The following is a 12,266-nucleotide window of genomic DNA, read 5'->3' as shown; positions in this document are numbered from 1 at the left end:
CGTCAATACACACGGTACAACTACAGATTAAAAATCTGTACGTATTACTGGCGTTGCTAATGCTACTTGCATACAGAATTAGCTATCTGTGTGAATGCATTTGATGGGTCCCACTAGCAGTTGAGCTACTGTTCTCCTATCCCATCCACTAATTATTTTTAGGGATAATAACCATTTACATAATTTTGGCCTAAAAATTGCTCACATACTCCACTAAGAGTTTTTTACTCCCATTTACCCAATCTAACATTTATTGACAGAATTGTCCTCATTTTAATTAATAAATTACACTCATATCTCTCTCTCCCCCCTCCCCTCTTCTATTCTCTCTCTTCTCCCCCCTCACCGATTTCTCTCTCTCTCTTTCTCTCAACTCGTCTCAGACTCTCTCTCTCTCTCTCACCATGTCTACGGATCTGGACTTATGGATCGGATGCACACCTCCAGTCAAGATGCACACCTCTCTCGCTCTCTCTCTCCCCCTACCCCCGAGACGGATTTCGAACTCAACGTCTCCGACCCCAGCCCACTCCACAACAGAGGCTTCGGTGAGCTCGCGACGGCGCTGCAGGTCATCATTCGTCTGGGCTGAGCTGGGCGAAGCTCCGTAGCACCGGCAACCTGATCTAGGAAGACGAACCAACGTTAGAACCCGACGTCTCCGACCCCGGCTCACTCCACGACGGAAGCTCCGGTGAGCTCGCGAAGGCACTGCAGGTCGTCGTTCGTCTGGGCTGAGCGAGGCGAAGCTTCGAAGCACCAGCGATCTGATCTCGGAAGACGAACCAACGTTCGAACCCGACGTCTCCGACCCCCGATCACTCCACGACAGAGGCTCCGGTGAGCTCGCGACGACGCTGCAGGTCCTCGTGTTGTCGCACCAAGTTCCGGATCTGCAACTGGAAAGAAGAGAGAAGACGACCGGAAAGAAGAGAGTAGGGTGCCCAAATCAATTTTTTTTTCATTGTTTGTTTTGATGAACTTTTTAATGTGTTGACATCGGATCGACTAATATATTGTTGTATATGTGTTGGCATCTGACTACAATTCAGCTCTAACATTTTACTTCTTTTGTGGTGGTATCCAAAAGTATGTGAAAATATGTAAAAATGATGTATAGTGTTGTATATGTGTTGACAATTATACGATTACTGGGGGGCAATAATACGATTATTCGGGCAATAATCGTATTATTGGGGGGCATTAACACGATTATTGGGGGGCAATAATACGATTATTGGGGGGCAATAATACGATTATTGGGGGTCAATAATATGATTACTAGGGGCAATAATATGATTACTGGGTATTATTATAGGCAATAGAGGTGGCAAACGGGCCGGCCCGGCCCGACCCGACCCATTTTAAGCGGGCCTAGTCGTGCTTCGTGCCGTGTTTGGGCCGGCTCATTTATTATCGTGCCGGGCTCGTGCCGACTCATTTACTTAAATATTAAGCCCGGTCTGGCTCATGGCCCGAGCCAATATCGTACAGGGCCGTGCTCGTGTCAGGTCAATAAACGGGCCGTGCTCGTGCTTACCCACTATAAAACATGATTTAAAAATTTTAATTTGAATAAATAAAATTTAATTTAATTTAACTATTTAGAAAATTAAAATAAATTAAGTTCTACAATATTTTTCTTAATCTTAGCTTTTTTAAGATTAGTTTTCTAATATCTTTTATATTCCACTACAAGAAAGAAAGAAAGAAAAAAAAAACTCAAAATATATTGCTTGTAGTATATTATTGTGAGATTAATCTTTATTAATATAATGAAGATTTAGTATCATATTATTCTTTACTTCATTCTATAGTTGTATTATTATGAGATTAGAAAAAATACTTTATGTCAAAATAAGGATATAATGTTTTATTTCACTATTTTGACAATATAAAGAAATAGCATTGGTAGAATTGTCATGAGATTTTAAATAAATAGGTCTAATATTCAAATCTCATCATTGTGGTTTTTAAATAGTTTTAAAAACAAAATGAAATTTTGTGTTTGTAACGGGCTGGCCCACAATATGTTGTGCTCGGGCCGTGCCGGGCCCATTACGAGCTCGGGCCGGGCCAATGGGCCAATATTCCTAGGCCCAACCCGGCCCGTTATTCTAACGTGCTCGGGTCGTGCCGGGCCACTAACGGGCTTGGGCCGTGCCGGGCCTCTTTTAAGCGTGTCGGGCCCGTGCCGTGCTCGTGCTTAGCGGCCCGTTTGCCACCTCTAATAGGCAATAAAATCAGACGCCGGAATCCGGTGACTGGTTGCTGGATTCCGGTGACCGATTGCAGGATTTCGGTCACCGGTTACAGGATTCTGGTCACCGGAGTCTAAGGCCGGCCACCCATCACTGGAGTCCGGCGAGGTTTTCGATGACTTTTCTCTCTAAGTGACAAAGAAGATGAGGGCAAAATTGTCTTAAAAATAAATAAAAAGTAACAAAAAAAAATACTTAATTGGGTAAGTGGGCAAAATATATATAAAATATTGGACAAAATATATATAAAATATTGTGTAGGTGGGCAATCTCTTACAGTATTTGGGTAAGTGGGGTTAATTAACTCCAAAATTGTGTAAATGGTCATTATTGTTTTAGGGAATCAGAAATTGAGAGAAAATCGCTGTGTATTCTCATTGATAATAGGGGCCTCTTTATATAGAGGATTACAATGCATAGAATCTCAATCATACAAGGAAAGTAATCTTACATTGAATAGGAATGTAGATCCTTCTAATTTAACCCTATTACCACTAGGTCAAGAAACCTAGAGTTTGGGCCAAACACAAATTAGGGTTTACTTGAACACTCCCCCTTGTGTTGCCCAAACGCGGTGCTTCTCTCGTTGCCTCGTTAAAAACCTTGCCGAGTAACAAAAACCCAGTGGGACAAAAATAACCTCGGTCGAAGGGGAAAAAGAGCACAACACACCCTTCACGCTTCGAGACGAACATGTTGACATCTCCCCCTGATGTCTGCGCCTCCCCCTGATGACTATGATCATGGGAGTTCAGATACTTTCCGCAAGCCAATCCTTGCCACATGTTTCTCGAACGTGGATTTGGGCAATGACTTAGTAAACAAGTCTGCCACATTGTCCTCAGATCGAACCTGGTTCACTTTGATCTTGAGGAGCTTCTGTTGTTGTTGATTGTAGAAGAATTTAGGCGATATGTGCTTGGTGTTGTCGCCTTTGATGTAGCCTTGCTTCATTTGTTCAATGCAAGCAGCATTATCCTCATAAATGCTTGTTGGCTCATCTGTGGTAGACTTCAAACCACAATTGCTTCGAACATGCGTAACTATGGATCGAAGCCATATACATTCACGAACTGCTTCGTGAAGAGCAATAATCTCTGCATGATTCGAGGAGGTAGCGACTAAGGTCTGCTTCGTAGACCTCCAAGATATCGCGGTCTTTCCCATGGTGAAAACATAACCAGTTTGGGAGCGACCTTTGTGTGGGTCAGAGAGGTACCCAGCACCAGCAAAACCTTCCAAAACACTTATATCGTTTTGGGATGGGGAGAGGGAACGTGGTCCACCATGTGTGGCGTCCCTTACATTTGATGGGTCCGAATCCATCTTCTCTCTGTAGGGCTAGAACAAGCCCATATCGGTCGTACCACTTAGGTATCGAAAGATATCTTTAACACCAGTCCAATGGTGTCGTGTTGGCGCAGAGCTATATCTAGCTAGCAAGTTCACTGCGAATGAGATATCTGGTCTTGTGCATTGTGCTAAGTACAATAATGCGCCTATTGCACTTAGGTAGGGCACTTCTACCTCTAGCACTTCTTCGTCGTCATCTTTTGGACGAAATGGATCCTTTTTTGGATCAAGACTACGGACGACCATTGGGGTGCTTGAAGGCTTAATCTTGTTAGTGTTGAAGCGCCTAAGCATCTTTTGGGTATAAGCTGATTGATGAATCAGGATACCCTCTCTACGGTGCTCAAGTTCCAAACCGAGGCAAAACCGTGTTTTCCCAAGATCTTTCAAATCAAACTCGGATTTCAAGTGTTCAGCGGTTTCCCTTAACTCTTTAAGGGTGCCAATTATGTTCATGTCATCGACATAAACCGCTACTATTGCAAATCCGGAACTTGTCCTTTTTATGAACACACATGGGCATAGTTCATTGTTGACATATCTCTTCCCAATCAAGTAGTCACTTAGATGGTTATTCCACATCCGTCCGAATTGTTTTAATCCATATAGTGAGCGTTTCAATCTAATCGCAAACGCGCTCCGTGGTTTAGAGCCACTTGATTTGGGTAACTGAATTCCGTCTGGAATTTTCATGTATATTTCCGTATCTAGATCCCCATATAGATACGCTGTAACCACATCCATAAGCTGCATGTTCAGTTTTTCGGAAACTACCAAACTGACAAGGTAGCGGAACGTTATGACGTCCATTATGGGAGAATAGGTCTCCTCGTAGTCGATTCCAGGGCGTTGTGAGAAACCTTGCGCCACAAGGCGAGCTTTGTACCTTACAATCTCATTTTTCTCATTACGCTTTCTAACGAATACCCATTTGTGACCAACTAGCTTGGTGTTGGGTGGTATCGGTACAATATTTCCAAATACCTTTCTTTTCGTTAGAAAATCAAGTTCTGCCTGGATCGCATCTTTCCATTTTGGCCAGTCAGCTCTACGTTGGCATTCATCAACGGAGCGTGGTTCGATGTCATCGGTCTCAATAATCTCACACGCCACTGAATACGCGAATACATCATCAATGATGATGGAGTTTCTTTCCCACGTCCCATGTACACTAGTGTAATTTACAGAGATCTCTACGTTCTCAGGGATAGGTTCTGACATTGAGGCGTCCCCCAATGATGTCTCTTGGACATAACCATAATCCGGAACATTCTCATGGGACGGATTTTGAGTATCGATGATCAAAGGATTTGTTTGTGCCTCATTCGCTCTCTTTCTAGGGCGAGTATCATTCGAACCAATCATTCTACCGCGCTTTCTTGCGGGACCTATGGCCATAGATTCCACATCATTGCCATGCTGGGCAATGGCGCCATCTCCTGGTGTCACAGAAGTGGCGTGATGTCCAGTATTTGGGACATCTATCCTTGCAGGCACGTTTGCAGCAGGTATGTGTGATCTCGTCACTTTGGCAACATCAGAAAATGCATCAGGCAGAGTGTCTGCTACGTTCTGGAGCTCGATTATTCTTCGCACTTCAAGTTCGGACTGTGCGGTACGGGGATCGAGATGAGACATAGTGGGGACAGACCACGACAATTCCTGTCGTTCCTGTTGAACATTTGTGTTCTTATCTCCCCCTAACAATGGGAAGACTGTCTCATCAAAGTGACAATCCGAAAATCTAGCGGTAAAGAGATCGCCTGTCAAGGGTTCAAGGTAGCGGACGATCGTTGGAGATTCATATCCAACATAAATGCCTATTCGTCGTTGTGGACCCATCTTAGTACGATGTGGCGGCGTAATAGGCACATAAATGGCACACCCAAATATGCGCAAGTGCGAGATATCTGGCTCGTACCCAGTCACTAACTGTAACGCAGAGTTAGATTGGGTTGCAGTGGGTCGTAGACGAATTAGCGTCGTTGCATGCAATATTGCATATCCCCAAGCAGAAACAGGGAGATTGGTGCACATCACCAATGTCCGTGCTATCATCTGTAGTCGTTTGATAGCGGCTTCTGCGAGACCATTTTGGGTATGAACATGGGGAACTGGATGCTCTACATCAATCCCCAGTGACATGCAATAGTCATCGAATGTTTTCGATGTAAACTCTCCAGCATTATCAAGTCGAATTGACTTAATAGGATGGTCAGGGTAGTGAGCCCGTAGACGGATAATCTGGGCGAGGAGTTTAGCATAAGCAGCATTTCGAGTGGACAACAGCGCGACATGTGACCAGCGTGTCGACGCATCAACCAATACCATAAAGTATTTAAAAGGTCCGCATGCATGATGGTTGAATTGGTCCACAGATATCCCCTTGGATTCTTTGTAAGAACGGAATGAGTATTTTGGGATCCTTTGCGTAGGACGGTCTCGGTCCTAATTTCCCAAATGAGCAGGCTTTGCAGAAAGAGCGAGGGGCCTTTGAAGCAACCAATGAGGATTTTGGTTGGGCCTGAGCGCCTGTAGCGTTATTAGAAGCAAAATGTGTGACTACATCTCCCATCATGGCGTTGGAGCCGTGGGAATTGCTGTTGATGGCGTCATGGCCATTGGGAGGAACAACTATGGCGTCATGCTCATAGTTGGCACCATTTATGGCGTCATCACATGGGACTTGGGCGGCCCTATGGCGCCCTAAGATGGCTGCAGCGCCAGATGCTGCAATTGTGGCGGTCTTGATGAGTCCCGGAATCAATTTTTGATTCTTGCTTCTTCTCACTCTGAAGAATGGATGTCCGTGTGAAGTCTTTAGTATACGGAGCATCATATCATGACCGGGATGTCCTAGTCGGTCATGCCAAAGCCAATATGTGTCTGAATCCAAGAGATCTTCTCTTATGACATTATTGGATTCAATAGGTCGAATTGTAGTGACATAAAGTCCACTAGATTGACACATAAGCTTCTCTAAGATGCGCTTTCGTCCGCAATCATTAGAGGTAATGCAAAGGAACTCTCTTCCGTTCTCAGTATGCGTTTCCGCATGGAATCTGTTGGCTCTTATATCTTTGAAGCTCAATAAGGTTCGAGTTTCCTTTGGAGCGTAGAGAGCTTCAGTGACTTTAATCAAGGTGCCATTGGGCAAAAGGAATTGGGTCATTCCATGTCCTTGAACTAAACCTGATGGCCCAGCCATCGTAGTCACAGATGAATGTGTAGGCAACATCTCTAAGAATAATTGCCTATGGCGTAGAATGGTGTGTGTAGTCGCACTGTCTGCGAGACATTGTAATTCATCCATTCCTAAAAGAAAAGCTCATAATTAAAAAGGAGTCATAAAGAAAAGTACTCAACTTTTATTAATAAGCCAAATGGATTTACATCATCGTTTCTTTAACCAAATAAAATCTAATCCAATAAACTAGCTAATGCAAAACAATGATAGTCGTCTGACTTCTTTCGGTAATTCCAATGAAAATGTGACCAGGTGAGTAGAGAGATGTCGGTGGAGCAAAGCTCACTTAAGTACCACTGATCTCAAAACCTTCCTGGACATCACACTTACATTGAGTACGCCTACTTTGAAGAAAGACTAATATTATTGGCATCTATTACAAAAATAATATGGCAATTGCCTACATCTCTTGGAAAATAAAAAGACTTAATCAAAATCGCCAGTTTCTGGGTCTTGATCCTTGTAGTCTTCCACCCTTAGATCGAGATCGCCATCTTGATCTTTTTGTTCCATGTAATTTGCCTCCCTTGCTTCACGATACGTCTTGTATGCGTTTGCAACGTTCTGGGATGCAGTACACTTCTTTGCCCAATGTCCACTTGATCCACATCTGAGACAAGCATCATTATGGTCAGGTCCCCTTGATCGAGTAGCTCTGGGAGCGTTTTGAGGATGGTTATTGCCTTTTGTGGCGTTACCACCATAACTGGAGGCTTGGCCTCTCTCCCTCTTCATACGTTTACCTCCACGGTTCCGTGCACGCCTATCTTGGCGGTTTCCTTCCTCTTTTGGGCGAGAATATGGACTAGAACGTCCAAAATTATCCCTATTCTTAGGGTTTCGCTCATTGTGTCCTCCCTTGGAGGCGCGACTATAATTAGACTCCGGAATTGACTTGGTTCCCACGGGTCTAGAGTTATAGTTCTTCACAAGTATGTTGTCGTGCTTTTCAGCTACGTTCATGGCACCAATTAGCTCATGAAATCTTGTGATGCGTCTAGCATTGACATCAATCCGATAGTTTTTGGCTACCATCAATGCAGAGACGGGGAAGGTGGAGAGAGTTTTCTCGATCAACATCGTATCAGTGATTTTCTGTCCACACAATTCCATCAAAGATTTGATACGAAGGGCTTCCGAATTGTAGTCAAGTACAGACTTGAAATCACAGAAGCGGAGGCTAGACCATCTCACTTCTAAGTCTGGAAGCAGGGAATCACGGACGTTGCCAAAACGCTGCTCGAGTTCTACCCATAGCTTTCTTGGGTCTGCCTCATTGGAGTACTCATTTTGGAGCGCGTCATTCATGTGCCTTGTCATGAGAATGATGGCTTTTGCTTCATTAGCCTCTCTCGTAGCTCTATTTGCTTCAAAAGCAGCAGCTTGTTGAGGAGTAAGCACGTCCTGACTTGGCTCTTGGATCGTACAGAAGATCCCATCAGCCTTAAGATGCTGGCGCACATCACGGACCCACTTATGGTATCCTGCGCCTGTTGTCTCTAGTGGAGCGAAGCTCAACTTGTTCAGGTTACTCATCCTAAAAAACAACAAGAAAGTAGGGTTAGTTTCGGAGCGAAGAAGGCTACCACGAAAAGCTATAAAATTTCTGAGCGTAGTCGCTTCCAAGAAAATCCGATTCCAAGAGGGGTTTTGGATTAGATTTAAACAACGATGTATGTGGTTGATCGTTTTCTTCTCAACAAACTCTAAGTTTGGAGGACTCTACAAGCTCCAAGCTTGGAGTGAGCACGAACCCCCACAGTTCGGCTATTGGTCTCCCCTATGAAGAAGAAAGGAGGGTAGAAGAAGGGATGTTGGAAGTCCCCGAGAAAAAGAAGAAGAAATTGAAAAACTTAAAAAAAACGGGAACTTTTAGAAAAGTTTACCTTGGAAAAAAAATGCCGGAAAAGTTGTTGAAGATGGCCAGAAAAAGGTCACCGGAAAAGTGGCTGGAAACTGGTGGCCGGAGCAAGGCAGGTTGGTGTAGGGCAGCTGCAGAGGCTTGCGGGGGCTGCTGCAGGGGCTGTGCGGAGGATGTCGGCAGCTGCTGCTCAGGGGCTCGGCAGATGTCGGCAGGTGTGTGCGGGGCTGTCGGCAGGGGCAGGCACATGTCTCGGCAGGTCTCGGCATGAGGCTTGCAGGGGCTGTTGGCAGGTCTAGGCAGCTTCTCGGCAGGTGTCGCAGATGCTTCGGCAGGTGCTCGGCAGGGGCATGCAGGGCTTTCGGCAGGTCTCGGCAGCTTCTCGGCATGTGTCGCAGATGCTTCGGCAGATCTCGCAGCTACACTGCAGCTGTCGGCAGGGCTCGCAGGGGGCAGGCTCAGGGCAGGCACAGAAGGCAGGGGACGGTCGTTTCACCGGTTCCGGTGGTTTCACCACCAGTTTTGGGCTCCTTGGGATTAGGGCTTCGATATGTGGGGCGGTGGTTGCAGGATTTTGAAGGTTACGAAATTAGGGTATCAGGGTTAGAGTCTCGTGGTGATAACGTGTTTTAGGGAATCAGAAATTGAGAGAAAATCGATGTGTATTCTCATTGATAATAGGGGTCTCTTTATATAGAGGATTACAATGCATAGAATCTCAATCATACAAGGAAAGTAATCTTACATTGAATAGGAATCTAGATCCTTCTAATTTAACCCTATTACCACTAGGTCAAGAAACCTAGAGTTTGGGCCAAACACAAATTAGGGTTTACTTGAACAATTATCCCTTATTTTTATATATATCAAAATAAATGGATTAAGATTATTCAAATTAGATTTTTGTTTTTAAATTTCTCCTTTTAATTTAAATTTTAGTCATAATTGTTCTTCATGTTCTTCACGATGATTCTGCAGATCTTGAAGGAACAATATCTGAGATCCAACTTGATGGCATATGTCAAAATTGAGTCTTTCTTTGCATGATATCATTTCCTACAAGAAAATAACAGCAAGATTAGCAAATCAATATAAGATTAACACAAATCTATGTGTTCAACATCCACAGAGATGCCTTTAATTACCTGCAGATCTAAGATTCATGAAGAACAAGCTGAGGTAAGAAGTTGAATTTAAGAACATCTCCTTCTTGGCAAGATCTGCTTTGAATTGTGGAATCAAAATCATGCTTTGACTGCGACTGGGACCAGAGAAGGAGGGGTTCGCGAATCTGTACAACGGCAATGGTGCTGGAAGTTCCAGACTTTCCTTTATGGTGCAAAGAAATCGATAAATAATGGTTTCAAGAAAAACTCACAAAAAATAAACGAAAGTGGGCAATTGAAAACCATGCCTTACCAGAAGAGGATTTGAGATATTCAACAATTTCAGATATGCTTTTGTCGCCGAGAGGAAATCGGAGGGAGATCTATGAGAAAGAGAAAGATGGAGAGAGAGAATAAAGAGACGAATAAACTCTGGTCCATGCTATAACATCTCATCAATCCTGCAACCGATCATGATTAGCGATCCAGTCGGCCTTCACACACTTAAACAACATAAAATCATCTGAAGCCTTAACCTGATAATTAAAAATATAAAGAGAGAATACCAATATGGTTTAGTCCTCCAATAATCAAGATAAAGTTTCAACACTAATTAAGAATTTATGGTCCACCTTTTATTCTTCAAGCCTGAACTCTAATTTTGAGAAGGAGAGCAATCAAATAGAAGAGAGATCGGTGAGAGAAAGGTTAATGGATGAAAAAAAAAAAAAACTTGAATTAAGATAAAATGGAAATACGGCCGGAGAAAGTTATTGATAAGAAATCCACACGGATGTCCGTGTGGAACTAGAAGTCTGCAAGGAATAGTGTGCCAAAAATAAATACGTTCATAATAATTATGTAATTAATAGGAAAAAAACAACAAGCTTTGTAAAAAACCCCGAGAACACGCCTCACGCGCTGCGAAAAGAGCAGAGAGAGAAAGCGAGTTATCTCTCTCGGCCGAACTCCGCCGGCGCCCCAGCCGCTGCGTTCCGGTCCGGGAGAGGATGTTTAATCTGTCCTTGTAGGGTGGTGCTGTGGTGAAGACCTGGCTCAGCAATGGATGAAAGTGGATGTATCTCAGTCGGGGCGGAGCGATCTAGATCTCTTCTCCTCCGATCGTAGGTGAGGCCGGACATGGTGTAGCGGCGGAGGCTTCGAGTGTCTCGGTCGAGTCTGGGTTCCAGGCGGTGGCTTGATCTTTGATCTCGTTGCAGAGATCTGGGTCTGATTATTCCTGTGACCTGGGTTTTGACGTCGGCCGGGTTTTGGGATGGTCGGCTTTGTATGGTGTGGCGGTGTTGTGGCGTTGGGATGCGCTACGGCGGCGGTCCAGTGCAAGGCGACGAGTCGATGGTGCGTTCTGGAGGCTTGCTTAGTGGACGGCGGAGCTGGTTGGTTGTGGTGTGCGGGGGCTGGGCTGGACCTTTGTGTCTGGGTCATGCCACTGGTTGGGCCGGGCCTTTGTGTCAGGGCCATGCTGCTTGGACTTTTCCTTATTTTTGTTTGTTGTTGTTTTTACTGTTTTTGTTATTTGCAGTGTGTTTTTTACTGTTGTTTGTTGTTTAGTTGGTTTGCGCAGTTTGCGAGCAATAAGTCCCTGCATTTGTCTTGTAGGGCATGTCGGGCCTTTTGCCTGTGGGTGCACTCAAAGTACCTTGTCTGCTCTAGGTAGGCGGCGAGTTCCTTGCTTTGTCAAATGGTCGCTGCCTCCTAGTGGCAGGGTGAGACTTTGTGCCACTGGATGTAGATTCCAGTGGCAACATGATAGGAAAGCTGTGAGAATGGACATTATGCTTTGCTGTATAAGAGTTGCAGATCGAGTTATCTTTCCGTTGTGTCACCGCTGGGAAGCAAATAGAACCGTCTGGAGCGCGTTCTTTGCTAGTTGGTGTGGTTTCGAATACGATTGTTTAGTAGAGTCGTCTCATGATTTCTTTTCAGGATGTACTCTAGGTGCATATTGTAATATGGGGTTTAGGCTCAATGTCCCTCCCCCTGTATTCGACGATTTCATTAATGAAGGCTTGAGGGCAACCGCACCGGCCCTTATTTAAAAAAATAATAATAATAATAATCATGTAATTAATTAATTAATTTATCTATTTTAAAATAGGATTCATACAGATTTCTGTGTGTGAATATTAGAATTATTTTATTATACACGGATGTTCATGTGGAACCAAAAGTCTGCAATGAATAGTGTGCCAGATATAAATATGGTTATTAAATTTGAGTGTAGTTAATTTATTTTCCTCTTAATTTTGAAATAAAATTCACACGGATTTTCATGTATTAACTTTAATTTATATGAAAATTCGTGTGAAATTATGACATATGTATAGTATTCTCTGACGCGGAAATAAATTTTTACACAGAAATCCGTGTGAAATTTTCCGACCCCACTTTTAGAATATATTTCACACGGATGTCTG

The 12,266-nt window shown here is 43.9% G+C and overlaps 1 long non-coding RNA gene across 1 annotated transcript; it reads right to left on the bottom strand.

Moving 5' to 3' along the window:
• Window positions 1-9,461: 9,461 nt before the first annotated feature.
• LOC133714268 (uncharacterized) lies at window positions 9,462-10,535 on the bottom strand. Its single transcript, XR_009848529.1, has 4 exons — window positions 10,461-10,535; window positions 10,142-10,364; window positions 9,868-10,051; window positions 9,462-9,778 (listed from the first exon to the last, which is right to left on the bottom strand). It is a non-coding gene; the product is annotated as an uncharacterized LOC133714268 (long non-coding RNA).
• Window positions 10,536-12,266: the final 1,731 nt, after the last annotated feature.

The sequence above is a fragment of the Rosa rugosa genome, chromosome 6 (genome assembly GCF_958449725.1).
Source record: "Rosa rugosa chromosome 6, drRosRugo1.1, whole genome shotgun sequence".
Classification (NCBI taxonomy): domain Eukaryota; kingdom Viridiplantae; phylum Streptophyta; class Magnoliopsida; order Rosales; family Rosaceae; genus Rosa; species Rosa rugosa.
The sequence above is the reverse complement of the archived record's forward strand: the minus strand, read 5'-3'. Positions and strand labels throughout refer to the sequence as shown.